At 46.9% G+C, this 26,486-nt stretch overlaps 1 protein-coding gene and 2 long non-coding RNA genes across 3 annotated transcripts in view; 2 read left to right on the forward strand and 1 right to left on the reverse strand.

Annotated features, from left to right (window-relative positions):
- Positions 1 to 26,486, forward strand: part of LOC144891235 (uncharacterized) — an 846,635-nt gene that overhangs the window by 38,460 nt on the left and 781,689 nt on the right. The window lies entirely within an intron of this gene.
- LOC137423070 (uncharacterized) lies at positions 50 to 6,507 on the forward strand. Its single transcript, XR_010983635.2, has 3 exons — positions 50 to 134; positions 282 to 445; positions 5,922 to 6,507. It is a non-coding gene; the product is annotated as an uncharacterized LOC137423070 (long non-coding RNA).
- On the reverse strand, positions 2,157 to 3,406 carry LOC144891169 (uncharacterized). Its single transcript, XR_013622760.1, has 2 exons — positions 3,349 to 3,406; positions 2,157 to 2,908 (listed from the first exon to the last, which is right to left on the reverse strand). It is a non-coding gene; the product is annotated as an uncharacterized LOC144891169 (long non-coding RNA).

Here is a 26,486-nt window from a genome sequence, read left to right on the forward strand (position 1 = left end):
TGGGGGGAGCGGAGACGGAACGGAGCCGACGCCGCCCGTGTGTGTTCAACGGGTAACCACGCCCACTTGGTACCGCCCCGCCTGACCTTACCTGCCCGTTTGCCTACCTGTGACGTCTATCTGTCTACCTACCCGTACGTAATCGGAATCCCAACTGCAAGGACGGAGCACCTGGGTGTCGTACGGGGAAACGGAAGCCTATGTTTGATTATTTATTTATTTATTTAATTGTTTATTTCATAATCCGTTCATTATTTACTTCTTTCTTCTTGGCAGCCCAGGTGGTCGACCTGCGGAGGGGGTCGTGGTCCCGACACGGAGCCGCCACGCCATTGGAAGGCGCCAAGGCGTGGGAAACGCGCAGAGACTCCGAGACGAGGCAACCTGCCAGCACACAGGTGACGCTGAGCGACGGAGCTTCGGAATTTCCACGGAACAACCACAAGTATGCGGTCATCGTCGGCGGTTACCTGTCGCGTGTAATCCGTACGATTCATGTGCCCCTCTTAGCGAACACGTGACCAAGGCTCGGGATAAATAAACCAGTTCGGATGACAAAATGAGAATTTCGAGATGTTTTGTAAATATTATTAATTCTTCCGAATCCAATGGATTAATTCTGGAGCCGGGATTCAAGCTTCCAGGTGGGATATTTATTCTTCCAGGTGGGAATCAAGTTCGTCCTCTTCGATGTGACGTTGTATAAACTGTAACGTGCAACGTGTGATGCATAAACCAAGGGCTGGCTCATCAGCCCCCAAAAACGGGTTTACACCGATGGCCTTGGGAATGGGGGGACGGGGGTAATGGAGGAGGGGGTAATGGGTAATGGGGGAGGGAGGATAATGGGGGACCGGGGTAATGGGGCAGGGGCGTAATGGGGGAGGGGGTAATGGGTAATGGAGGAGGGAGGATAATGGGGGACCGAGGTAATGGAGGAGGGGATGATGGAGGAGGGGGTAATGGGACAGGGGGGTAATGGGGGGTGGAGGGTAATGGGGCAGGGGGGTAATGGGGGAGGGAGTGTAATGGGGGAGGGGTAATGGGGCAGAGGGGTAATGGGGAGGGAGGGTAATGGAGCAGGGGGGTAATGGGGGAAGGAGGGTAATGGGGGACCGGGGTAATGGAGTGGGGTAATGGATAATGGGGGAGGGGGGGTAATGGGGGACCGGGGTAATGGGGGACCGGGGTAATGGGGGTGGGAGGGCGATGGGGGACCGGGGTAATGGAGGAGGGGGGTAATGGGTAATGGGGTAGGGAGGGTAATGGGGGACCGGGGTAATGGGGCAGGGGCGTAATGGGGGAGGGAGGGTAATGGGGGACTGGGGTAATGGAGGAGGGGGTAATGGGGGAGGGAGCGAAAGGGAGATTTGACCTTACGGAAAATACTTTGATCGTGCGCTGAACACAAAGCCTTCTCCGCCACAAGAATCTTCGACTTGATCGTGGCTTAAGATCGAATCAATCCAATTATATATCAAAAGCGACCCACGGTTGTGCACCCAGCGGGCTCCGCTCCACCTTTTTGGAAAATAATACTTCGACAAAAACGTTTTCACATATTATTACTCCCGCCAGGGAGTAATGCATTCGATCGTGTGTGTGTGTGTGTGTGTGTGTGTGTGTGTGTGTGTGTGTGTGTGTGTGTGTGTGTGTGTGTGTGTGTGTGTGTGTGTGTGTGTGTGTGTGTGTGTTCGTGTGTGTGTGTGTGTGTGTTCGTGTGTTCGTGTGTTCGTGAACAAGATATCTGGAAAAGCTCTGAACGGATTTGGATGAAAGTTGGTGGGATGATTGCCCTTGGGATAAGGAAGATTTGATTAGTTTTTGGTGAAGCTCAGGATATTATTCCGGATCCAGGAATTTTTTGAAGGATTGTTTACCATTGGAAGATAGGGCTCATTTTTTTTTTACATTATCTTCTATATATTCTATATTTAACATTGTGATATGAAAATAGTTTTCATATTTGTTGTAAATGTAGTTTAAACTCGTGGTTATGCGTTAGAGCGGTGTATTGTTTATCAGCGTCGTCATCAATGTTCATTTTTATTTTTCTAATAAAGACATATTCTGTCATTTTAAAAACACCAACGTGTGTATTAGGTTTCCCCGTCTCATAAAATGTACCGTTTGATACGTATAATGCTTTAAAACTGTTATTTTCTTTTATTTATTTTTTTACCTCAGAAGAGATAACATTTACCTCAGCGAATGTCAATCGCGGTGTCAGTATTTGATGAACTTATAAAGACTTAGGTGAGTTATAAGTGTGACCAGCATGTGCACGGGATTCTTCCCAGAAGAATGAGTGGTCGCATTAGCTTGTACGACTTAAAATGAGCGAGTTTTGTTTTCACGTTTGGGCCAGTTTTACATGTTGTATCCCTAAGGAATGAAACGAACGTTTTCCTGGCTTACAATTTTATTTGAAGTCCCACTTGCCTCAAAATACACTCACTTATATAGAATTGAACGCTGAATCCGAAAATGTAAGTGAAATAGCCTTGTTTTTTTTAAACATTATCTTCTATATATTCAAAATATATATCTGTGCAGTGTCTGTCTTGTGTTGTCACTGAACTACTCCCTCAAACTTTTGTGAAATCGTACTATTCCAACTTGACCCACAGCGGGAGTATGCGCTCTACTGAGTGGCGTTCTAGTTTTGTATTGGTAACATTAAAATCAAAGGTTAGGTCTTGCGTATCTCACAGAGTCGTGCTCCAAGGACCCTTTGAATTCCCACGGCTTTATCGGAATTATTGCATTGTCCAGTCATTATTGATGTAAAATGATTTCAAAGGAACACGCCATGTGCAAATTCGTTGTCACAATGTGAAATTCTTTCGAGATGATGTGTTTATGCAATGTTGTTTCTCTTTAATCATCATGGGGCTGGCAGGGTGACCTATAGGGCTGGCAGGGTGACCTATAGGGCTGGCAGGCGGCAGGGTGACCTATAGGGATTGTAAGGTGAACTATGGGGCCGGTAGGGTGACCAATAGGGCTGGTTAGGTGACCTATAGGGCTGGTAGGGTGACTTATAGGGCTGGCACGGTGATCTATAGGGTTTCCAGGGTGACCTATAAGGCTGGCAGGGTGACCTATGGGGCTGGCAGGGTGACCTATAGGGCTGGCAATTTGACCTATAGGGCTGGCAGGATGACCAATAGGGCTGGTAGGGTGACCTATAGGGCTGGTAGGGTGACCTATGGGGCTGTCAAGGTGACCTATAGGGCTGGCAGGGTGACCTATGGGGGCTGGTATGGTGACCTATGGGGCTGGTAGAGTGACCTGTAGGGTGACCTACAAGGCTGGTAGGGTGACCTACAGGGCTGGTAGGGTGACCTATAGGGCTGGCAGGGTGACCTATAGGGCTGGCAGGGTGACCTATGGGGCTGGCAGGGTGACCTATGGGGCTGGTAGGGTGACCTATACGGTTGACAGGGTGACCTATAAGGCTGGTAGAGTGACCTATAGGGCTGGTAGGGTGACCTATAGGGCTGGCAGGGTGACCTATAGGGCTGGCAGGGTGACCTATGGGGCTGGCAGGGTGACCTATGGGGCTGGCAGGGTGACCTATAGGGCTGGTAGGGTGACCTATACGGTTGACAGGGTGACCTATGGGGCTGGTAGAGTGACCTGTAGGGTGACCTACAAGGCTGGTAGGGTGACCTACAGGGCTGGCAGGGTGACCTATGGGGCTGGCAGGGTGACCTATGGGGCTGGCAGGGTGACCTATAGGGCTGGGCAGGGTGACCTATGGGGCTGGCAGGGTGACCTATGGGGCTGGTAGGGTGACCTATACGGTTGACAGGGTGACCTATAAGGCTGGTAGGGTGACCTATAGGTACGTGCACTCGCCTCTAGGCATCTACCCTGGGTTTGAATCCGGACCCAGGTATAAATTGCCATCCCGGTGTATCACTCGCAGGGTGATTCACCAATGTGTGTGCCATGCACCTCAAACTGGGTGACCCGTCGTTGCTGGACGTTGAACATCGCATAGTGTCTTTCACGAAGAGTGGGCGAGCTATTGCCGGCACCCTGAACAAATTCCAAAATTCTGCCAGAACGATTTCTGGGAAAACAATGGCAAACCACCCAGTATAACTCTTGCCCATGAACTTGCTTCGACAGTGCTGAACCTGCCTTCGGGCAAAACACTATAAGACTAATTAATCATCATCATCTTCATCCAAGTTCCTGGGTGATGGTTGGAGGATGAGGTTATGCTTATACTTGTACCTCAGATATCCCTAGGCGAGACAGCTTCGGGGAGAGTGTGCATAACCTGTCAGCCTGAGTCCACATATCTCTAGGCCAGGCATGCCGGAAGCATTTCAGGATTTGGGGAGAATAAATAAACAAATAAACCATGAAAAGAGCATATTTCATCACAAAAAGATGCATTTTGCCTGTGATAAGGTGCCTCCTGCTCCCGGAAAAATGGTCACCTTTAACCATGAAAAGGGCACACATTCTATTATTAAAGCTAGAATAGCACTTGGTAGGGAGCATACCTGCGTCAGGCTGAACAGTTTACGTTTTTGCATCCCACTAATAGGCCGGATCTTGATCTGGACCTGAACCAAAATATAATCGGCTTGTTCTTGTCACTTACCTTCTCGTATAGAGAGCCATCTTTAGAGGCCATTTTTTCCCACAGAGCAGGGGTTGGCCTTTTTTGGGCACCATCGTCCCATTTTTGAAGGAATGTTTTATGGCCAGATGCCCTTCCTGCCACCGTTGGCCTTTTTGGGCACCGTGGCCCCCTTTTTGAAGCAATGTTTTATGGCCGGATGCCCTTCCTGCCGCCAGGCCTGTTAGTCGCCTCTTGCGACACACAGGGAATTACCAGTGAACTGTTACTCAATTTGCCGACCTCGGAAGGATGACAGGCTGAGTCAACCCCCCTGGCGTTAGTTCAGCTATCGACCAGGATTCGAACCCAGGATTCTAGGATCCCAAGCCGGCACCCTAACCGCTAAGCCAACACCAGGCTTCTCGTATCTGGATCCGAATTTGGATTTTCACCGAAATTGAATCAATTCTTCATTTGCACACCCCCAACCTGTCCACAAAGTTTTGGCCGTGTCCGTCCATAACTTTTTGAGATATCTTGTTCACAAACAAACAGACAAACAGACAGAGGTGAAAACATAACCTCCACCCACCTTCAGTGGCGGAGGTAAAGAGCTTTTTTCGCTCACCTGGAACGAAGTTCAGCGGAGCTTATAACGATGGCGTGTCGTCCGTCCGTCCATCCGTCCGTAAAAACTTGCAACTTCTTCTCCGAATCCGCTGAAGGGATTTTGACCAAATTTGGCACAACTGATATTTGTTGTGTTGTGACTAAAGTTTGTTCATGGCATTAAAAAAAAGTCTGGGTTTAGGGGGGTTTACCGGGGTCAAAGTGGGTCCAGGTTTGACTCCCCCCCCCCCCCCCCCCCAAATAGGTATTTGCTTTCTTCTCAGAAACTACACACACAATTTCAATGAAACTTCAACACAACCTTAATCACCTATCATGTACCAATGCTGGTTCAATGCATTAGAAAAATTGTGGTCTTAGGAGGTATAGGACGGGGTTGGGGGAGGAGAAGTTGCCCCCCATAATAGTTTTTTTGTTTGTTTGTTTGAAGTCTTATGATTATGTTAGTATGATTCTACATGCTGCTCTGTCTTCTAGAAACCATAGAAATTGGTTGAAAATACCTTTAGTCAGTGCAGTATACTGTTTATTCTACCGGGTGAGCACTAGGGGTATTGCCCTTATATTTTAAAAACGGAATCTTATATTTTTTGCAAAATTTTGAATTTAACAATTCCTACATACAGGATGTATCTTTATATGCATTTTGTTAAATGGTTGGGACTTTATATCTTCACCCTTTCAAATGAAACCTCCTTGTTGTCAGTTGTTGTTTCGTATGTAGCCAGTAGTCGCTGGTTCCATCATTTCCTGGAAGCACAGCTGTGCTGATGATGCAGTGCCCCTGTTACCGGTCATCTGGTACTCATTGTGCTGACCTCGGAAAGATGACGGGCTGAATCAACCCACCTGGTGTTGTTTCAACGGCACAACAGGGGCTCGAACTCGAGACCCGAAGATCTTAATCGCCAACCTGGACCGTTAAGCCAACACCAGGCATTTTGTTGTCAGGGATTATTAGGTAAAACGTTTTATATGCATCTCAAAGGTACAATTTTGTATATGGTGCTTTGTAAATGTTTTGTAAAGTGAAGGATTTACATTTGAATTGGAACCATGAATACGTGTGAATATGTGTTTATTTTATTCACAGTATGGCTTTACTTCATTTTGTGGTCAATTCAATTAATGGTTTTATTATCAAATCATCGTAGCCAGAAGGGGAATTGTGAATGATTTACAATATAAAATGAAAATCAAGATGATGAAAAAAGTAAATTGCAATGATTGTAATAAATCTACAAACAAATAAAATGGATTGAATAAAACATTACAGGTACATATGCAGGCATGTAGACATGTGAAAAATAAGGATTGATACAATAATTAGAATAATAGCTTACAATAATAATTATAAATCAATATATAATAAAACGCAAGTTATGAAATGCCTAGACCAATATAAATGAAAATCAAGGTAATGAAAAAAGTAAATTGCAATGATTGTAATAAATCTACAAATAAATAAAATTAATTTTAAAAAAACATTACAAGTACATATGCAGGCATGTAGACATGTGAAAAATAAGGATTGATACAATAATTACAATAATAGCTTACAATACTAATTATAAATCAATATATAACAAGTACAGATACATTCACAGTACACCGCCCCCATGCCAAATAATTAAATATCCTACAGCATGGCATTGCCGGGGCGCCTCAGGCGCCCGACAATACCGCAGTGCAGCTCATAGAGGCTGCATTGGGAGGGAGAGGTGTACACTAATTGATTGATTAATTGTATAATTAAAATCAATAAAAGATTATCACAAAATATTTTCTTAATCAATTGGCTAATAGAATAACTAAACCACTAGTGCTTCATCTGAAGATGTATCTTTTAGAAATTTAATTAAATAAGTCATTAATAAAAAATTAAATAATTCATTGATTAATCAATAAATAATTAATCAATAAATAACTAATCGATCAAATGATTAATCAATAAATCAAAAATATCCTTGATAGCCACATCACTTGGTCACTCATGTCCAAATATTAGCTTCCGAGCTCAAAAGGTGCCTGAGATATTGGCCAAATGAGAAAGAAAATAAATAAATGATTAATAATGAAAATAAATAAATAAAAATCATAAAAAAATTAAATTATTAATCAATACAGTCAGAGAACACATAAACCACCACCATTTCATCAGAATCTGTAACTTAAAAAAAAAATTTTTTTTAGTCATTAATCGAATAATTAAATAATTAATCGATTAATTGATTAATTGATTAATTAATAAATCAAAAATAGCCTTTGCAGCCAAATCACCTGGTCATTGGCATGTCCAAATATCAGCTTCCTAACTCAAAAGGTGCCTGAGTTAATGGTCAGAAGAGAAAGGAAATTAGATTAATTAAATAAGTACTTAATTAATCGCTAATAATTAAATAACTCCTCAATTAATTGATTAATCAAAAAACAAAAAATACTGTTTTTGACAAAGGACTTGTTCACTATTGTGCCGAAATTTCAGCTTCCTAGCTCAAAGGATGGCTGAGATATCGCCCGGACAAACAAACAAACAAACAAACAAGAAAGAAAGAAAGAAAGAAAGAAAACAAACTAACAAACGACCAGAGTGAAAACTGAGTACTCCCTTTCATCGTGCGTCACTGCCGAGCTCCCTTCGGTGCCCAGCAATGACGATTTGCAATGCCTGGAGATGGCTTAGGAAAGGTGCGGTGTACAATAAGACGCAAGTTATGAAATGCAGGGACCAATATAAAATGAAAATCAAGGTAATGAAAAAAAGTAAATTGCAATGATTGTAATAAATCTACAAATAAATAAGATTAATTAAATAAAACATTACAAGTACATATGCAGGCATGTAGACATGTGAAAAATAAGGATTGATACAATAATTACAATAATAGCTTACAATAATAATTATAAATCAATATATAATAAGACACAAGTTATGAAATGCAGGGACCAATATAAAATGAAAATCAAGGTAATGAAAAAAAGTAAATTGCAATGATTGTAATAAATCTACAAACAAATAAGATTAATTAAATAAAACATTACAAGTACATATGCAGGCATGTAGACATGTGAAAAATAAGGATTGATACAATAATTACAATAATAGCTTACAATAATAATTATAAATCAATATACAATAAGACACAAGTTATGAAATGCAGGGACCAATATAAAATGAAAATCAAGGTAATGAAAAAAAGTAAATTGCAATGATTGTAATAAATCTACAAATAAATAAGATTAATTAAATAAAACATTACAAGTACATATGCAGGCATGTAGACATGTGAAAAATAAGGATTGATACAATAATTACAATAATAGCTTACAATAATAATTATAAATCAATATATAATAAGACACAAGTTATGAAATGCAGGGACCAATATAAAATGAAAATCAAGGTAATGAAAAAAGTAAATTGCAATGATTGTAATAAATCTACAAACAAATAAGATTAATTAAATAAAACATTACAAGTACATATGCAGGCATGTAGACATGTGAAAAATAAGGATTGATACAATAATTACAATAATAGCTTACAATAATAATTATAAATCTATATATAATAAGACGCAAGTTATGAAATGCAGGGACCAATATAAAAATAAAATCAAGGTAATGAAAAAAGTAAATTGCAATGATTGTAATAAATCTACAAACAAATAAGATTAATGAAATAAATCATTACAAGTACATTTGCAGGCATGTAGGCATGTGAAAAATAAGGATTGATACAATAATTACAATAATAGCTTGCAATAATAATTATAAATCAATATATAATAAGACACAAGTTATGAAATGCATGGACCAATATAAAATGAAAATCAAGGTAATGAAAAAAAGTAAATTGCAATGATTGTAATAAATCTACAAACAAATAAGATTAATTAAATAAAACATTACAAGTACATATGCAGGCATGTAGACATGTGAAAAATAAGGATTGATACAATAATTACAATAATAGCTTACAATAATAATTATAAATCTATATATAATAAGACGCAAGTTATGAAATGCAGGGACCAATATAAAAATAAAATCAAGGTAATGAAAAAAGTAAATTGCAATGATTGTAATAAATCTACAAACAAATAAGATTAATTAAATAAAACATTACAAGTACATATGCAGGCATGTAGACATGTGAAAAATAAGGATCGATACAATAATTACAATAATAGCTTACAATAATAATTATAAATCTATATATAATAAGACGCAAGTTATGAAATGCAGGGACCAATATAAAAAGAAAATCAAGGTAATGAAAAAAGTAAATTGCAATGATTGTAATAAATCTACAAACAAATAAGATTAATGAAATAAATCATTACAAGTACATTTGCAGGCATGTAGGCATGTGAAAAATAAGGATTGATACAATAATTAAAATAATAGCTTACAATAATAATTATAAATCTATATATAATAAGACGCAAGTTATGAAATGCAGGGACCAATATAAAAATAAAATCAAGGTAATGAAAAAAGTAAATTGCAATGATTGTAATAAATCTACAAACAAATAAGATTAATGAAATAAATCATTACAAGTACATTTGCAGGCATGTAGGCATGTGAAAAATAAGGATTGATACAATAATTACAATAATAGCTTGCAATAATAATTATAAATCAATATACAATAAGACGCAAGTTATGAAATGCCTAGACCAATATAAAGTTACATCAACACCAAAAAAGCCTAAAGAAAAACATGAAAGGCAATATTAAATATTGCAATTAAAATATCAAAATAATAAAATAGTTCATAGTAATTAAAAGGACACAATCAATTGTAGTATTGTGGTAGAGTAGAAGCAGAGTGGTGCACAGGAAAGGCACCATAAAGTGTAGCGAGATAAATAAATAAATAAAGCTGTACCGAGCTTCTCCATGAAGGTCAGCCAGACCAAAGAGGCCATGGAGGCTGCACCAATGACCGTCTCTTCGACCTCCATCCACTACTCCGGCGAGGATAGCCTTGGCGTTTGTGCAGAGAAGTCGCACGCACACGCAGCAGAGAACACCAAGGTCTACACGCAGACCAAGCAGCGGGTGGAGGGGCACAGGAACAAGCATGGTGGTGGGCCCAACAGTGAGCAGATCATGTCATGAGCAGAGGGAGGGCAGCCGCAATTGCACCATCCACGACTCCCAAGGCTTCAGGCATTCTTCCATCACCATCCTTGCTCAAAGCTCTGCCAGTCAAACCCACCGCCAGAAGCCTCCCGGCCACTGCAGAAGTGGCCCGGAAGGTCACGGATCGGGACATCACTAAGACTGCCACATTCAGGAAGAAGAGCACGCAGTCAATGCTGGCAGGGGAGAGAGGTTGCACCCCACTGGCACTGAAACACGTAGGCCTCAGCGACATAACTTAGGCCTCACACAGGTCTCAGAGGCATAACATATGAGGTATCTTGTGCATAAAACAGATTGTCCCACAAAACGATGACGGTTTTCTTTTATTTTCACTTTTGGAAGCGGTAATTATTGGTGCCATTAATCAAACATGGAGGGAGACTAAAGGTTGTCTATCAATATAGCAAAATAGTAGGACAGCGTTCAAATTAATTGTGGAAGTTCAAATTCAAAGTTCAAATTAATTAATTGAGGAAATGTGGAAGCAAAATGGTTGCCACCTTGAACACCTTGTTCACTACACACATATCTCTACAGAACACGGTTCGTTCATGATGTTCCTTCACATTAAAACTTTACAAATCAAATGTCTAAGAGTGTCCTCGTTTTGTTGGCCATCCTGTTTGTCTGAATCAGGATCCAACTGCATGGTATATCGATCTCGATTATCGGACGTTGTCCAGGACAAATGGCTTGACCATGCAGGAGTGGACATTCACCTGCAACGGAGAACAGGTGTCTGCCCTCAGGTCTGAATGAACTCTTTAAAATAAATCCCTTGGTTTTTGCTGACAATTTTGACAGGCAAACCAAAGGGGCCATTTCAGACTGAGCTATCCCTGGTAATTATTGTGCCTGCGCACAAGTGAACCGCCCAGCAAAACTATTTTCCCACACGCTGTGGTTTGGAGATGTCACGCGCTCTTGTTGTGCCTTGCAGCTGTGCCGTGGGAAACGCCCGCACACGTCCCCTGTACACGGGTCGTCGTTGTTCACCAGGGAGGTGGGAGACCCTGTGCGCGAAGGGTCCGGCCATGCTAGTCAGCAAACGGCATCACCGGTTGAACCTGCGAATCACGTCAATATGGGTGCTGGTGCTGCACGATAGGGGCTAATGAGACATGTCCGCATTAAAGTGTCCTCTGTGTGGCATCCTGACTGTCTGTTCTGCAAAAAAAACAAAAAAACAGACACCGCGTTACGCAGGTTCAACGACAAATTTCCAAGATGATGGACAGCATCTCTCCTTGCTGTATTTGTTGAAAGGTGCGTGTGCACGTGTCTGTCAATGTTTTATTACCTCCGTCAGCGAAGGTGGATGGACGTTATGTTTTCACCCTTGTCTGTCTGCCTGTCTATGAACAAGATATCTCAAAGTTGTGGACGGATTCGGACGAAATTTGGCGGAGATGTAGCGTATGTGACAAAGACGAAATGATTAGATTTTGATGAAGATCCGGATTCGGATCCGGCTACTAGAATTTTTTAAGTGATTCTTCACCATTGGGAGATCGGACCAAAAGCGATATATAGCAGGATATCTCAAAAAGTTGTGGACGGATTTGGACGAAACTTGGTGGAGAGGTTGGGTGTGTGACAAGGACGATTCGTGTCGATTTTGGTGAAGATCTGAATATGGATTCGGATATGAGAATTATTTAATTTGTTAAGTGATTCTTCACCATTGGGAGATAGGGCCAAAAACGATACATAGCAGGATATCTCAAAAAGTTGTGGACGGATTTGGACGAAACTTGGTGGACCGGTTGGGTGTCTGACAAGGACAAATAGATTCGATTTTGGTGAAGATCTGAATATGGATTCGGATATGAGAATTATTTAATTTGTTAAGTGATTCTTCACCATTGGGAGATAGGGCCAAAAACGATACATAGCAGGATATCTCAAAACGTTGTGGACGGATTTGGACGAAACTTGGTGGAGAGGTTGGGTGTGTGACAAGGACGATTCGTTTCGATTTTGGTGAAGATCTGAATATGGATTCGGATATGAGAATTATTTAATTTGTTAAGTGATTCTTCACCATTGGGAGATAGGGCCAAAAACGATACATCGCAGGATATCTCAAAAAGTTGTGGACGGATTTGGACGAAACTTGGTGGACCGGTTGGGTGTCTGACAAGGACAAATAGATTCGATTTTGGTGAAGATCTGAATATGGATTCGGATATGAGAATTATTTAATTTGTTAAGTGATTCTTCACCATTCGGAGATAGGGCCAAAAACGATACATAGCAGGATATCTCAAAACGTTGTGGACGGATTTGGACGAAACTTGGTGGAGAGGTTGGGTGTCTGACAAGGACGATTCGTTTCGATTTTGGTGAAGATCTGAATTTGGATTCGGATACGGGAATTATTTAATTTTTTAAATGATTCTTCACCATTGAGATATCGGAGCGAAAACCGATATATAACATGATATTTAAAAAGGTTTTGGATGAGTTATGACTAAACTTGGGGGATGAATTGGTTAGGGGACAAGAACAAGCCGATTAGATTCTGGTTCTGGTCCGAATGCAGTTCCGGCCTATCAGTGGGATACAAAACATAGACTTGTGGCGGACACAAAAGCCCACTGGCGTGGTGACATCATTCCGCGCACCAAGTGGGCGGTGGCCACGCCCGAGGGGTAGGCGTGGCCTCATGATATACACCGGGCGCGCAGCCCGGAGCGCGCCAGTGTTACAGTGAGCTCCTGAAATAAAGACGCTTATAAGTTACCGCTTGTCCGCTTCCTCCTTGCTCGCAAACAGCGCGTGTAACGCCGCGCTTTACTGGTGACCCCCTCGACGTTGGATCTGCCGGAGCGATCCTTCCACACGCGACGCCATTGCCATGGCCAACTTCATCAAACTTCCTGAATTTTGGGAGGCTCAGGCCGAAGTCTGGTTCGTCCAGGCCGAAGCCCAATTTCAGCTTCGGCGCCTCACCGGCGATGACACGCGCTATTGCCACGTCGTCGCCTCCCTCGGGCCCGGCATGGCCGCTCGAGTTGTGTCCGTCCTTCGCCACCCACCGGACGGCCACAAGTACGAGGCACTCAAGCGGCTACTCCTAGCCACGTTCGGCCTCACGGACGACGCACGGGCCGACCGCCTCCTGGATCTCCCCGAGCTCGGTGACACGCGCCCGTCGGTCCGAATGGACCATATGCTGTCACTGTTGGGTGACGAAGCCCCGGTTCTCTATTCCGGGTGCTTTTCCGTCGCCAACTTCCAGCGCAGGTTCGCCTCGCGTTGGCCGGGACCGGGCTAACGGAACCCCGAGCATTGGCAGCCGAGGCGGACAAGTACTTTGCCGCTTCGGACACGCGGGCGAGAGTCGGCGTGGCCGTCACGGCCCTCGTGGCTGATGCTGCTGATGCTGCTGCTGATGCTGCTGATCCACAGCATCAGCTTATACAGCATACGCAGCATGCTGATACGCACCTCGTGACCGCCGCCACGCCCCGCCCACCGCCGCGGCGAAAACCGCCACCGCGGGGAAACCCGCCAACTCCACCGGCCTGGCGGAGCCAGCCGCGCTCCTCCAGCTCCACCACCTGGTGCTGGTTCCACGCCAAGTTCGGCCACGAAGCTCGGCAGTGTCATCCGCCATGCTCCTTCAACAGGTCGGGAAACGCCCGGGCCGGCGCTCAATAGTGGCGATGAGCGCCGGCCGTTCGAGCAGCCTGCTGTTCATAACGGACACCTTCTCCGGGCGCCATTACCTGTGCGACACGGGAGCGCAGGTGAGTGTCATTCCCGCCGGCACGTCAGACAAGCACGCCGCGGGTGGGGGCCCCATGCTGCTTGCCGCGAACGGGACGCCCATCCGTACGTACGGAAAACGCTGCCTCTCTCTGCGGTTCGGAGGGCAGGTTTTCCGATGGACGTTCGTCACCGCCGACGTGCCCATGGCACTGCTTGGCGCGGACTTCCTGTGCGCTAATGGGCTCCTGGTCGACGTCAAGCGCAGACGTCTTGTCCAGGCCGAGACTTTCAGCTCGCTCGCTTGTGCGTTGCCCAGCTCAACGAGCGGCTTGCCAAGTGGCTTGCCGAACGGTTCGGTTCCGGCCACGTTGGTCTGTACGCTTCCGGCAGCGGACGCATTCACCCGCCTCCTCGCCGGCTTCCCGGCCCTCACGTGGCCCACCTTCTCGGCGGGGGCCGTCAAGCACGGGGTGGCCCATCACATCCCCACCGTCGGGCCACCGGTCTACGCCTGGGCATGCCGCCTCGAGCCGACGAAGCTGGCGGTGGCAAAAGCGGGGTTCGCTACCCTGGAGCGACTCGGCATCGTTCGGCGCTCAGAGAGCGCTTGGGCGTCGCCGCTGCACATCGTGCCGAAGCCCGGCGGGGGATGGCGACCGTGCGGGGACTATCGCCGTCTCAATGACGCCACGACTCCCGACCGCTACCCTGTCCCCCACATTCAGGACTTTTCCGCCCGTTTGGCGGGCATGTCCTTCTTCTCGAAGGTGGACCTCATACGCGGCTACCATCAGGTCCCCGTCAGGCCGGAGGACGTCCCGAAGACGGCGGTCATCACGCCATTCGGACTCTTCGAGTTCCTGCACATGCCCTTCGGTCTGAAGAATGCGGCTCTGGCGTTCCAGCGACTGATGGACAGCATCCTGCGTGACTTGGATTTTGTCTATGTCTACCTGGACGATATCCTCGTCGCCAGCGCGTCCCGCGAAGAGCACCTACGCCACCTCCGCACGCTCTTCGAACGCCTGGGCCAGCATGGCCTGATTGTGAACCCCGCAAAGTGCCGGTTCGGCGCCACCATAATCGATTTTCTGGGGCACCGTGTCACCAGGCACGGAGCCGTCCCCCTGCCGGCCAAGGTGGAGGCGGTGAAGGGGTTTCCACGCCCCCGCACGATCAGAGGGCTGCAGGAGTTCCTGGGCATGTTGAACTTTTACCATCGGTTCCTGCCCCGTATCGTCCAGCTCCTGCGCCCCCTGCACGAAGCTCTCCGAGGTAAGCCGGGCAAAGGCGACGTTACCTGGACCGAGCAGATGGACACGGCGTTCACGGGCGCGAAGCTCGCCTTGGCTAACGCCACCATGCTCGCGCACCCGGCGCCCGATGCACCGATCGCCCTCACCACCGATGCCTCGGACTACGCGGTGGGCGCGGTGCATGAGCAATGTGTGCGTGGAACTTGGCAACCGCTGGCGTTCTTTAGCCGGCAGCTTCGCCCACCCGAACGCCGTTACAGTACCTTCGACCGCGAGTTGCTCGGGCTTCACTTGGCGGTCAGGCACTTCCGCCATCTGCTCGAGGGCCATGCATTCACTGCCTTCGTCGACCACAAGCCGCTGATCTTCGTGATGGGCAAGGTCACCGAGCCGTGGTCGGCCCGGCAGCAGCGTCACCTCTCGGCCGTGTCCGAGTACACGACGGACATCCAGCACGTCGCGGGGAAGGACAACCCGGTGGCGGATTGCCTTTCCCGGGCCGTCGCCCACGCAGTCCACCTCGGCATCGACTATGCCCGGATGGCAGCGGACCAGGCCGCTGACCCCGACGTCCAGGCCTTGCGGACTGCCGTCACGGGCCTCCGCGTCACCGAGGTGGCGTTCGACGGCGCCGGCGCGGCCCTCTTGTGCGACGTCTCCCTCGGGCGTCCTCGCCCCATCGTGCCCGTGGGCTGGCAGCGCCAGGTGTTTGACGCCATCCACGGCCTGTCCCACCCGGGCGCGAGGGCCTCCCAAAGGCTGATCGCCGACAAGTTCGTCTAGCATGGCCTCCGGAAGGCCGTCCGCGGCTGGGCCAGGACGTGCCTCGCGTGCCAGCGCGCCAAGGTGCACCGGCACACCCAGGCCCCGTTGGCCCCGTTCACGGTGCCAGAACGCCGGTTTGACCACGTCCACGTGGACCTGGTGGGGCCTCTGCCCCCCTCACGGGGTTTCACCTACGTCCTCACCATGGTGGACCGCACCACCCGGTGGCCGGAGGCCGTGCCCTTGGCGTCGACGACGGCGGCCGATGTCGCGCAGGCTTTCATCGCCACCTGGGTCGCCCAGTTCGGCGCCCCCTCAGACATCTCGTCCGACCGCGGCCCCCATTTCACCTCGGAGCTCTGGGGGGCGGTCGCGCAGGGGCTCGGGGTCCGGCTGCACCGAACCACGGCCTACCACCCCCAGGCTAACGGCCTGTGTGAGCGATTTCACCGCTCATTGAAGGCCGCGCTCCGGGCCACCCTCCGCGACGGCGGCTGGGTCGACAGGCTCCCCTGGGTCCTGCTGGGCCTCCGGACGGCGCCCAAGGAGGACCTGCGCGCATCCGCGGCGGAGTTGGTCTTCGGGCAACCGCTGCGGGTGCCGGGCGAGTTCCTCCCCGACTCCACGGCACCATGGTCCGCGGCACAGCAGCGCTCCGCTCTGCAAGAGACCGCCCAGAGGTTCGCCCCGGTGCCAACGGCATGCCACGGGCACCCACCGATGCACGTCGCCCCGGAGCTCCGCACGGCGGAGTACGTCTTCGTCCGCCACGATGCCCACCGGACACCACTGCGGCCCCCGTACGACGGGCCTTTCCGCGTGCTGGAGACCGGGGCGAAGCACTTCACCCTGGACATCGGCGGTACTCCTGACCGCGTTTCGGTAGACCGCCTCAAGCCGGCCCACCTCGACGTGGACCATCCACCGCCAGTGGCCCGACCCCCACGTCGGGGCCGCCCCCCTGCGGGCGGACCCCCGGCACCGCCCAGCCCCACCGCCACGCCGCCCCCCGGTCCTGCACCCATCCCAGGGGCAGCCAGGGGCATCCCACCTGGCATCCCTGCACCCCGGACGCCGCCGATCGCCAGGGGGCGCTTCGGCCGGGTCATTCGTCTGCCCCACAAACTGGCCCTCCAGGTGCGCGGGAATTCTGGGGGGGCGCGTGTGGCGGACACAAAAGCCCACTGGCGTGGTGACATCATTCCGCGCACCAAGTGGGCGGTGGCCACGCCCGAAGGGTAGGCGTGGCCTCATGATATACACCGGGCGCGCAGCCCGGAGCGCGCCAGTGTTACAGTGAGCTCCTGAAATAAAGACGCTTATAAGTTACCGCTTGTCCGCTTCCTCCTTGCTCGCAAGCAGCGCGCGTAACGCCGCGCTTTAGACTGTTCATTACTTCTGTGACAAAATCTCTCCAAGGCCTCACAACTCAAATTACAGCAGGTATTCTCACGTCATTTTTTTGTCTACCTGTTGACAGAAGATGTCTCTCAAAATGGTCTTCATCAGAAACAATGCAGCAAGTCGACAATGTGCTTATAATTCTTGATGAAGTCAACTTAAATGGAACCAAATCTTATTCTCATTTATTCGTCACCCGAAGAAATTGCCAAAAGTCCAAGCTGAAAATAAATAAATGACTGACATCAGTTCTACGCATTAACATCAAGGTCTCAAAAATTCAATGGTTAAGGTGGCTGGGTTAAGATCTTAGGGTCTTGAGTTTGAGCCCCTGTCGTGCTCTTCAAATGCAAATATGTGGGTTCGCTCAGCCTGTCCTCTTTCCGAGGTCTACAACATGAGGACCAGCTTACTGGTAATGGGGGCACTGCATCTGCGGCACAGCCGAGCTTCCAGAAAATGATGCATCCGGCAGCCACATGCTCCATACCCAACAACAACATGGTTTCAAAGCAGTTACATAGCATCAGTTCGACCCTATGTATTGTACATAACTTGCTTAGGTGCGTTGGCTTCACTCCCTATTTCGTAAGTAGATGTCAAATATATATATATATATATATATATATATATATATATATATATATATATATATATATATATATATATATATATATATATATATATATATGTTTCACTTTCTCAGGGTTCAAACGCAATCCTTTTAGTCTGGAATGCTCGAGTAAAAGGATTGGCTTGCAATCGTGGTCGGCCAGTGCTTCCTTAATCATTCTTCCTTCCCCATACAACAAAATGCCACAATGAATCTTTTTACCTTCTTACAGCCGGTTAGGTCATCCAAGGCCTAATAAGCTCGCCTCTGGAATTACCCAGGCACCGATTGAATTTCAAATGGTGTCCTCAACCAGCAGTAGCGACCGAATGGCATATTGAATGCTGTCAGATGCGGTAGGAACTGGACTTGTCTAACTCCATGTTCCACAACTCGTTTTTTCTGACTATTCTGATGAAAATACATGCATTACACAAATCTGGCAGTATATCATCAATGAGAGGCATCAGGTAATGACTAAGCATGATAGAAGGTGTTGAGATGTTTCAAATCGATGCATTTCCTCAATTCCCTGTGGGTGGAGTTATCAGAGTTACCATACTGTTTACCCATGCGGTGGCATTTAACCGGTTTGATGATACCCAGCTCTTCCAAATGCCTGAGTTCCTCCTTCAACTTGGAACGCAGTGCTACTGAAACTCTGCTGGTGGATGTATGACTTGTTTAACGCTTAGGTCTGTCTCAATATGATACTCCCCGTCAAGCAGTGCAGTGCGGTGAATGTACCACCAGAGTATTTTTTTTTTTGTATACAAGATCGAGGCTCGTGTAAGAGCTAACATTAATCACAAAAAGACAAACGGACACATAAAACATGAGATAAAGGGAGCGGGAGACAAGATGGGGAGAGAGAGAGGGAAGCACACAAGCACAACAGTAGAGAGCAGGGACATCGGGAGATCTGTGGGAAGGAGAGGGCTTGGGGAGAGGTGGCATGGGAAGGGAGGTGGGGGTGCGAGAGGTATAAAACACACGGACACTGCTAGAGCTTCCAGGAAAGAAGTTGGTATTTCAAAAAAAGTGGATCTGGGGTGAATTAGCGGGGGTAGAAAAGATCAAGGTTTTGGATGGGGGAAGACAAGAGATGGTGGTGAACAGCTGTTTTAAAGACCTGGGGGGAGGAGTGGGATTGAAGGGAGTGAGGGAGTTTGTTCTAGAGGTGGGAGAAAAGATGAAAGAGTGAAGGTGAGCAGAGAGTCTTGATTTTGGCAGTTTCACCATAAGAGGGTTGCTGGCAGATCTTGTGCGACCTGTAGGAATATTTGGGGGACAGAGCACAGAGAGAGCTGGGGGAGCAAGGCCGGAGAGGAGTCGGTAGAAGACAGGAAGACCACCAACCCGCCTGTGGTGAGTGAGTGAAAGGCCCTCGGAGTTAGCTTCATCGCGGGAGATTCCAATGATGCTGAAGATGGTATCCTCAATTTCATCAGATTATCAAGTGTCAGCAGTTTGCTGGGAGGATTTGTTTCTGGTGCGTTCGCGAGGTGGCAGGTACTTTCATGCCAGATCTCAATTATTTGTAGTTGATGGGCTGTGTCGCTCCCAAGTATCAGCGTGCAGTCCTGCTCCAGGATAACAAACTGGATACGATAGTGCTTGCCATTCCTGGGAATTCGTGAATTGGACCGGACAGCTGCCTTGTGGTTTAGCTTTGGTATTGATGAAGAACACCAGTGTCTGGTACATTGACTCAATCTGATAGTCCAGACCAAGGAGGTGTTTCATTGGCAGAATATTATATGTTGCTCCCCAGTCCACTTGGAACCCGACTATCTAACCATGGATGTTCTTGTTCGCCAAGATCTTCTTAGGATAGGTTGTCTGCACACTGTTGACGTGCTCCATCAGAACCAATGTTTCTGGAAGTATTTAGACAGTCAGGACATCCTCAGGTTGCCTCTGCTGCATATTATAGCAATCCTGCTCTGCTGCAATCCTGCTATCTGTTTTGACAGAGGTGACAATCACACATTGTGTTTGCTGCATAATTAGTTGGAATTATTGAGTAACAAGTATTTTTGGCAACGCAGTGTACGTTGGACACTGATGCCGTTGTTGTTGTTGTTTAGTATGCAGCCTGTGGTTGCTGGTGTATCATTTCTGGAAGCGTGGCTGGGCTGCTGATGCAGTGCCCCTGTTACTAAGAAGCTGGTACTCATTTTGCAGACCTCGGAAGGATGACAGGCTGAGTCAACCCAGCTGGTGTTATTTCAACGGCATGACAAGGGCTCAAACTCAAGACTCTAAGATCTTAAGCCAGGCACCTGGACCGTTAAGCCAACACCAGGCTTAATTATGTGGTACCCTGGGGGTGTTTCTGTCCACAATACCTGCATGATTCCTGGTATTGCTATGGTTGCTGCTGTGTTTGATGGGCTGGTTCATTCCGATCAAGCCCCTGCACTGCTGAATGGCATGAATGGATGACTCCATTGTGGAACCAATGTCCCATATGCACTGGTTTGAGAGTTGAGTGGCTCTGCGTATCTTTTTTTTTTGTGAAAGGCCCTCGGAGTTAGCTTAATCGCGGGAGATTCCAATGATTCTGAAAGCTTTGGTTTCAACAGCGTAACGCCGAGCTAGGTGTGAGGCAGGAGCACCAGCCCAGAGGGGAGAGCAGTATTCCATTGAGCTGCGGAAGAAAGCCTTGTATGTGGTGGGGAGCTCAGGTGTGCCAAGGAAGGACTTCGCACGACGGAGGATGCCCAGTCGTCGACTGACTTTGGAGGCCAGCTTGGAAATGTGGTTTTCCCAGGAAAGATCATGGTAGATTGTGAGACCCAAGAGCTTGAGTGACAGAACTTCTTGGAGAGGATTGTTGAGAAAGTAGATGGGATGGTTGTTCAGACGGTCTTTTCGGAGAGACACCTGTACGTATTTTGGAAGGCCTAGTTCAGCTTCCCTGAGTAACTAATCAGGGATAGGATGAATTGTGGTATTACAGATGTGGTGCAGAGAGAATAGAAACAATAACAATCGCTAGTCGTTCCAAAGCTACATGTGACGTGGTTCACGCTTCGTACACGCAACTCAGTCACATAGGCATCAATATTCTCGCCTGCTTGTTGATCTCGAATGAAGACCTTGTAACTCTGCACAGTTTCTTCGGGATGAGGATTGCAATGCTTGTTGAATGCCTCAAGTATGTGGTTGACACTGTGGCTAGCAACTGGTTCCAGTGACATGCAATTGCACATTTCCCTACCTTCAATCGCAATAAGATACAGAAACATATTCACCTTCTTCTCCACTGGTAATCCTGCCATGGCGAGACCCAAATACAACTCCACTTTTTCCAAGAATCAGGAAGTTCAGCTGTGTGCAAGTCAGGAGTACAGGGAAGCTGGATGCCAAGGCGCGCTCCTGCTGGCGTATCCCAAACCAGCTGTCGCTGATATAGCTTGGGTCAAAGTGTCTGTATGTTCAGAGACCACTGGCTGCGAACCGGAAGCCATGGACATGATGCTGCTTGAATTAAAAAATGGCGGTCAGTCATCGTGGAAGGCGGGAGGGCAAAGTGACTGCACGGAAGCAGGGAATTAGAATCGCCATTAAACGGCGACAAAGTTCTCACCTTCTGACACCATGTTTCATGCTGAAGGTGTAGAAGTAACAGGCGATGCCTTAGGATAGCAAATAAATGCATTGATGATACTCAGCCATACGACATGAAGGCAACAAGCAACATGCATTGTTTCCGGCATGCCACACGCACCACACATACACACATAAACCACCAGTTCCACCCGGTGGTTGTGGCAAACACTACTGTAACAACCGATGACCGTAGATTTGAGAATGGCGAACAACCTATATTATCATACTGAAATGTGCAATTTGGTGTCTGTCTGTCTGCAGCTGATGCGTTCGATCGTGACTTAAACAAATCTTGACAAAAGGATGAAGGGTCATAAAAGACAAAGGTTGTAGCTACTTGGTTTGCCTCCTCTGTGTATGTATGCAGCACAAGGTTGCTGAGTAGCATCATTGGCTGAAGGCACAGCTGTGCCACTGATGCAATGCCCTTTCTTGGTTCGTGCAGGAATTTGGCCATGGTGCCAGTGATTGCTCGCCTGCTCTTCACGAAGGACACAGGCAGTCGGGACGCCCAGTTTAACGCCTATTTGGACGGCCTACATATTGATGAATCACCCTCTCTATGAAACAGTCCATCCTGCCAGCCATTTCCCTCTGTAACAGTGATGTCAGGTCTACTTCTGGGTTCCACCACATTGTGATGTCTGGAGTGCTGTTGGCTGTTGCCGTGTGATCACTTCCGGTTTAAAAAAACGTGTGTTTGGATGCTCAATTTTGTGTGGCGTTTGTCCAAGGAGAAAAAAAAACCCCATTGAGGAGGGGGTTATTGTCCCCCGTCGCACCGCGGAGCGAAAGGGGGACTATGGTTATCCCCTCCGTCCGTCCGTGTGTGAGTGCGGGCATGCGTGCGGACGTGCGTGCATATGTGCGTGCGTGCGTAAGCGAAGGACCGCATTCGAATTTGATGTGTGGGTGCAACCCACGTCAAAATCAAAGATGGCCGCCGCCATGTATGTCTGATGCCATGTATGTCTGAAACTTGTGAGCAGAATATCTTGAAAAATAACCGAAGTACCAACTTCTAATCTGGTGTGTGGGTGTATCTAGGCATAAGGAAGAACCTTATTGAAATTTGGGTCGCCACATCAAAATCCAAGATGGCCGCCGCCATGTATGTCTGAACCTTGTGAGCGGAATATCTTGAAAAATAAGCGAAGTACCAACTTCTAATCTGGTGTGTGGGTGTATCTAGGCATAAGGAAGAAAGCTATTGAAAATTGGGTCGCCACGTCAAAATCCAAGATGGCCGACACCATATATATGTCTGAACCTTGTGAGCGAAATATCTTGAAAAATAAGCGAAGTACCAACTTCTAATCTGGTGTTTGGGTGTATCTAGGCATAAGGAAGAACGCTATTGAAAATTGGGTCGCCACGTCAAAATCCAAGATGGCCGCCTCCATGTATGTCTGAACCTTGTGAGCCAAATATCATATCATAGCATGTTTTCTGCGTCCTCCACTTTGTCAACTCACATCACTTCCCCGACGGGGGACCGAGGCGTAACGCTTGTTATTATTAGTATTCATATTGTTTTGTAATAACATTAATATTACGCTATTGTCATAAGCATTATTATTTTTATCAGAAGCAGCCTTGGAAAAACGCCACAATTAACTATTTAACACAGATATACACCTTAACACGGATTTCACCCAAGGCGGACAACCCTATTGTGGAGCGTGGCAAATTAAGTCGATAAAACCTCCACCGTGTGACCCTATTCAGGCTTCATCCCCCTGTCAAGTTTGGTTGTGATTGGCTAAGTAACAACCGGATGTATCTCGGTCAGACAAACAGGCAGACACCATATTGCGTATTTTAGAATGATGATACCCTCTGTAGTGCTTTCCATTTATTTATTTATTTTTCTCTTCCTCATACCCTCTGTAGCCACTGCTAACTCAATACATTTATTTGTGGAAGTTGTCACAAGAGGATCGAGTAGGCTACTGAAAATGACGGCCCGGACAGCATTTGGTTGTGGTCCATGATAGTATTGTTTACATGGCGACCGCCATGTTGTTAAGCGGTGCCGAGCACTCTGTTCCGTTGGAGAGTTTGCTTGAGTGGTTTGAATTAAGCAGGTGTCTTAGCGAGCGGTAAGTGAGCTCATCCCAAGTGTCCTGTATTTTACAAAATCAGCCAGTTTCTTTTCAGTACTATGAACTACACTCAGTGTACAAAACATTAGGAACACCTTCCTAATATTGAGTTGCACCCACTTTTGGCCACAGAACAGCCTCAGTTTGTTGGGGCATGGACTCTGCAAGGTGTCAAAAGTGCTCCACAGGGATGTTGGCCCCTGTTGACTCCAATTATTCCTGCAGTTGCGTCAAGTTGGCTGGTAGTGGATCGCTGCTCCGAATAGCTTGTTCCATCTCATCCCACAGGTGCTCAATTGGATTGAGATCTGGTGACTCGACAGGCCAATGCAATAAGCTGAATTCACTGTCATGTTCATGGAACCATTCCTGGACAATCCTAGCCTTGTGGCATGAGGAATTATCCTGCTGAAGAAATCCATTTGCAGATGGATACACTGCTGCCATAAAGGGATGCACCTGATTGACAATGATGTTCAGATATCCCGTGGCATTCAAATGTTGCTCCACTTTTATCAAGGGGCCCAATGTGTGCCATGAAAACACACCCCACACCATCACACCATCACCACCGGCCTGCATTGTTGACACACTGCATGATGGATGCATGTACTCATGTGGTTTTCTTTTCTCCATACCTCAGTCCTCCCATTAGCGTGAAGCAGCAGGAACCGGGATTCATCAGACCAGGGAATGTTTTACCAATCCTCCAGTGTCCAGTGTTTTTGTTCCTTAGCCCACTGCAACCGCAGGTTCTTGTTTCTTGCTGAAAGAAGTGGAACTCTACAGTCGTCGGCTGCCATACCCCATTTGTGTCAAGGTACGATGAGTTGTGCATTCCTTTATGGGTCTTTCGGCACCATTGTTGTACTGGACTGTCAGGTGACTAACTGTAGCCCGTGTGTTGCTCTGCACAATTCGTTTCAGCCTCCTTTGGCCTCTTTCATCAATGAGTCGTTTTCGACCACTGGCCTGCGGTTGGTTGGATGCCATTTGGGTGGTGGACCATTCTTGATACACACGGGAAACTGTTGAGCAGGAAAAACCCAGCAGTGTTGCAGTTCTTGACACACTCAAACCGGTGTGCCCAGCACCTACTACCATACCCCATTCAAAGGCACTTACATATTTTGTCTTACCCATTCACCCTCTGAATGGCATGTGCATGCACACACACACACACACACACACACACACAAACACACACAAACACACACATATACATACACACACACACACACACACACACACACATACACACACAAACACACACACACACACACATACACACACACACACACACACACACACACTCCATGTCTCAAGGCTTAAAAATCCTTCTTTAACCTGTCTCCTCCTCTTCATCTACACTGATTGATGTGGATTTAAGAGGTGCAATTAATAAAGGATCATAGCTTTCACCTGAATTCACCTGATCAGTCTATTTCATGGTGAGAGCAGGTGTTCCTAATGTTTTGTACACTGAGTGTATATTTGAAAAAGGAACGGCAATGCAGGTGCGTATGCCTCAATTGTGGCACCAGTGTACTATTACTATACCATCAATAAGGCCATGAAATAGTCACAAATCCTGCAATGATGTCATGAAACCCACCACACGTCGGGAGTAATGTAACCGTCACTAAATATGTTCAATGGCTTTCACTTTTTGTCCCGACAAGGTCGGACACGGGAACCTTGAAAATGCGGTCTGTCAGATCCACCGATCAGATCATCGTCAATGTACTTTGTGTACCTGATACTTCGTAAACCATTTAAGATTTAGCTTTCATAACACAAAAATCTATTCCTCATCTAACCTAAATTTAACTTAGGTCCTAAAAGGTGAGGGACCTTGTTTATTACCTCCGCCACCACAGGTGGATGGAAGGTTATGTTTTCACCCCTGTCTGTTTGTTTGTCTGTGAACAAGATAGCTCAAAAGGTTGGAGACAGATTCGGAGGAAACTTGATGTACAGGTTGTGTGTGTGACAAGGACTAATCGATTCGATGTTGGTGAAGATCTGAATATGGATTCGGATACGAGAATTATTTAATTCTATAAGTGATTCTTCACCATTGAGTGATTTGGCTAAAACCGATACATAGCAGGATATCTCAAAAAGTTATGGACGGATTTGGATGAAACTTGGTGGAGAGGTTGTGTATGTGACAAGGACGAATCCATTCGATTTTGGTGAAGAGCTGAATATGGATTCTGATACGAGAATTATTTAATTTTTAAGTGATTCTTCACCATTGAGGAATCGGGCGAAAAACTATATATAGCATGATATTTCAAAAAGTTCTGGACGGATTATGACGAAACTTGGTGGATGAGTTGGGTAAGTGACAAGAACAAGCTGATTCGATTTTGGTTCAGTTCCGAATACAGATTCGACCTATCAGTGGGATACAAAACGTAAACTGTTCAGCCTGGTGGAGGTATGCGCTCTACCGAGTGCCCTTCTAGTTTGTATTTTGGTTTGTCCTCTACGTACTCCTACGACTTATTAAATGCCCCCAATTAATCCCACATTATAGTCTTATTGCGGCTCAAAGGTAATGAGTGTGTGCGACCTCCACATCACTTTGTGCCGAACTAAGTGTGCGCATTTCAGTGATGGGCTCTACGCTT

Source organism: Myxine glutinosa, chromosome 3 (genome assembly GCF_964187855.1).
Source record: "Myxine glutinosa chromosome 3, kmMyxGlut1.1, whole genome shotgun sequence".
NCBI classification, from domain to species: Eukaryota; Metazoa; Chordata; class Myxini; order Myxiniformes; family Myxinidae; genus Myxine; species Myxine glutinosa.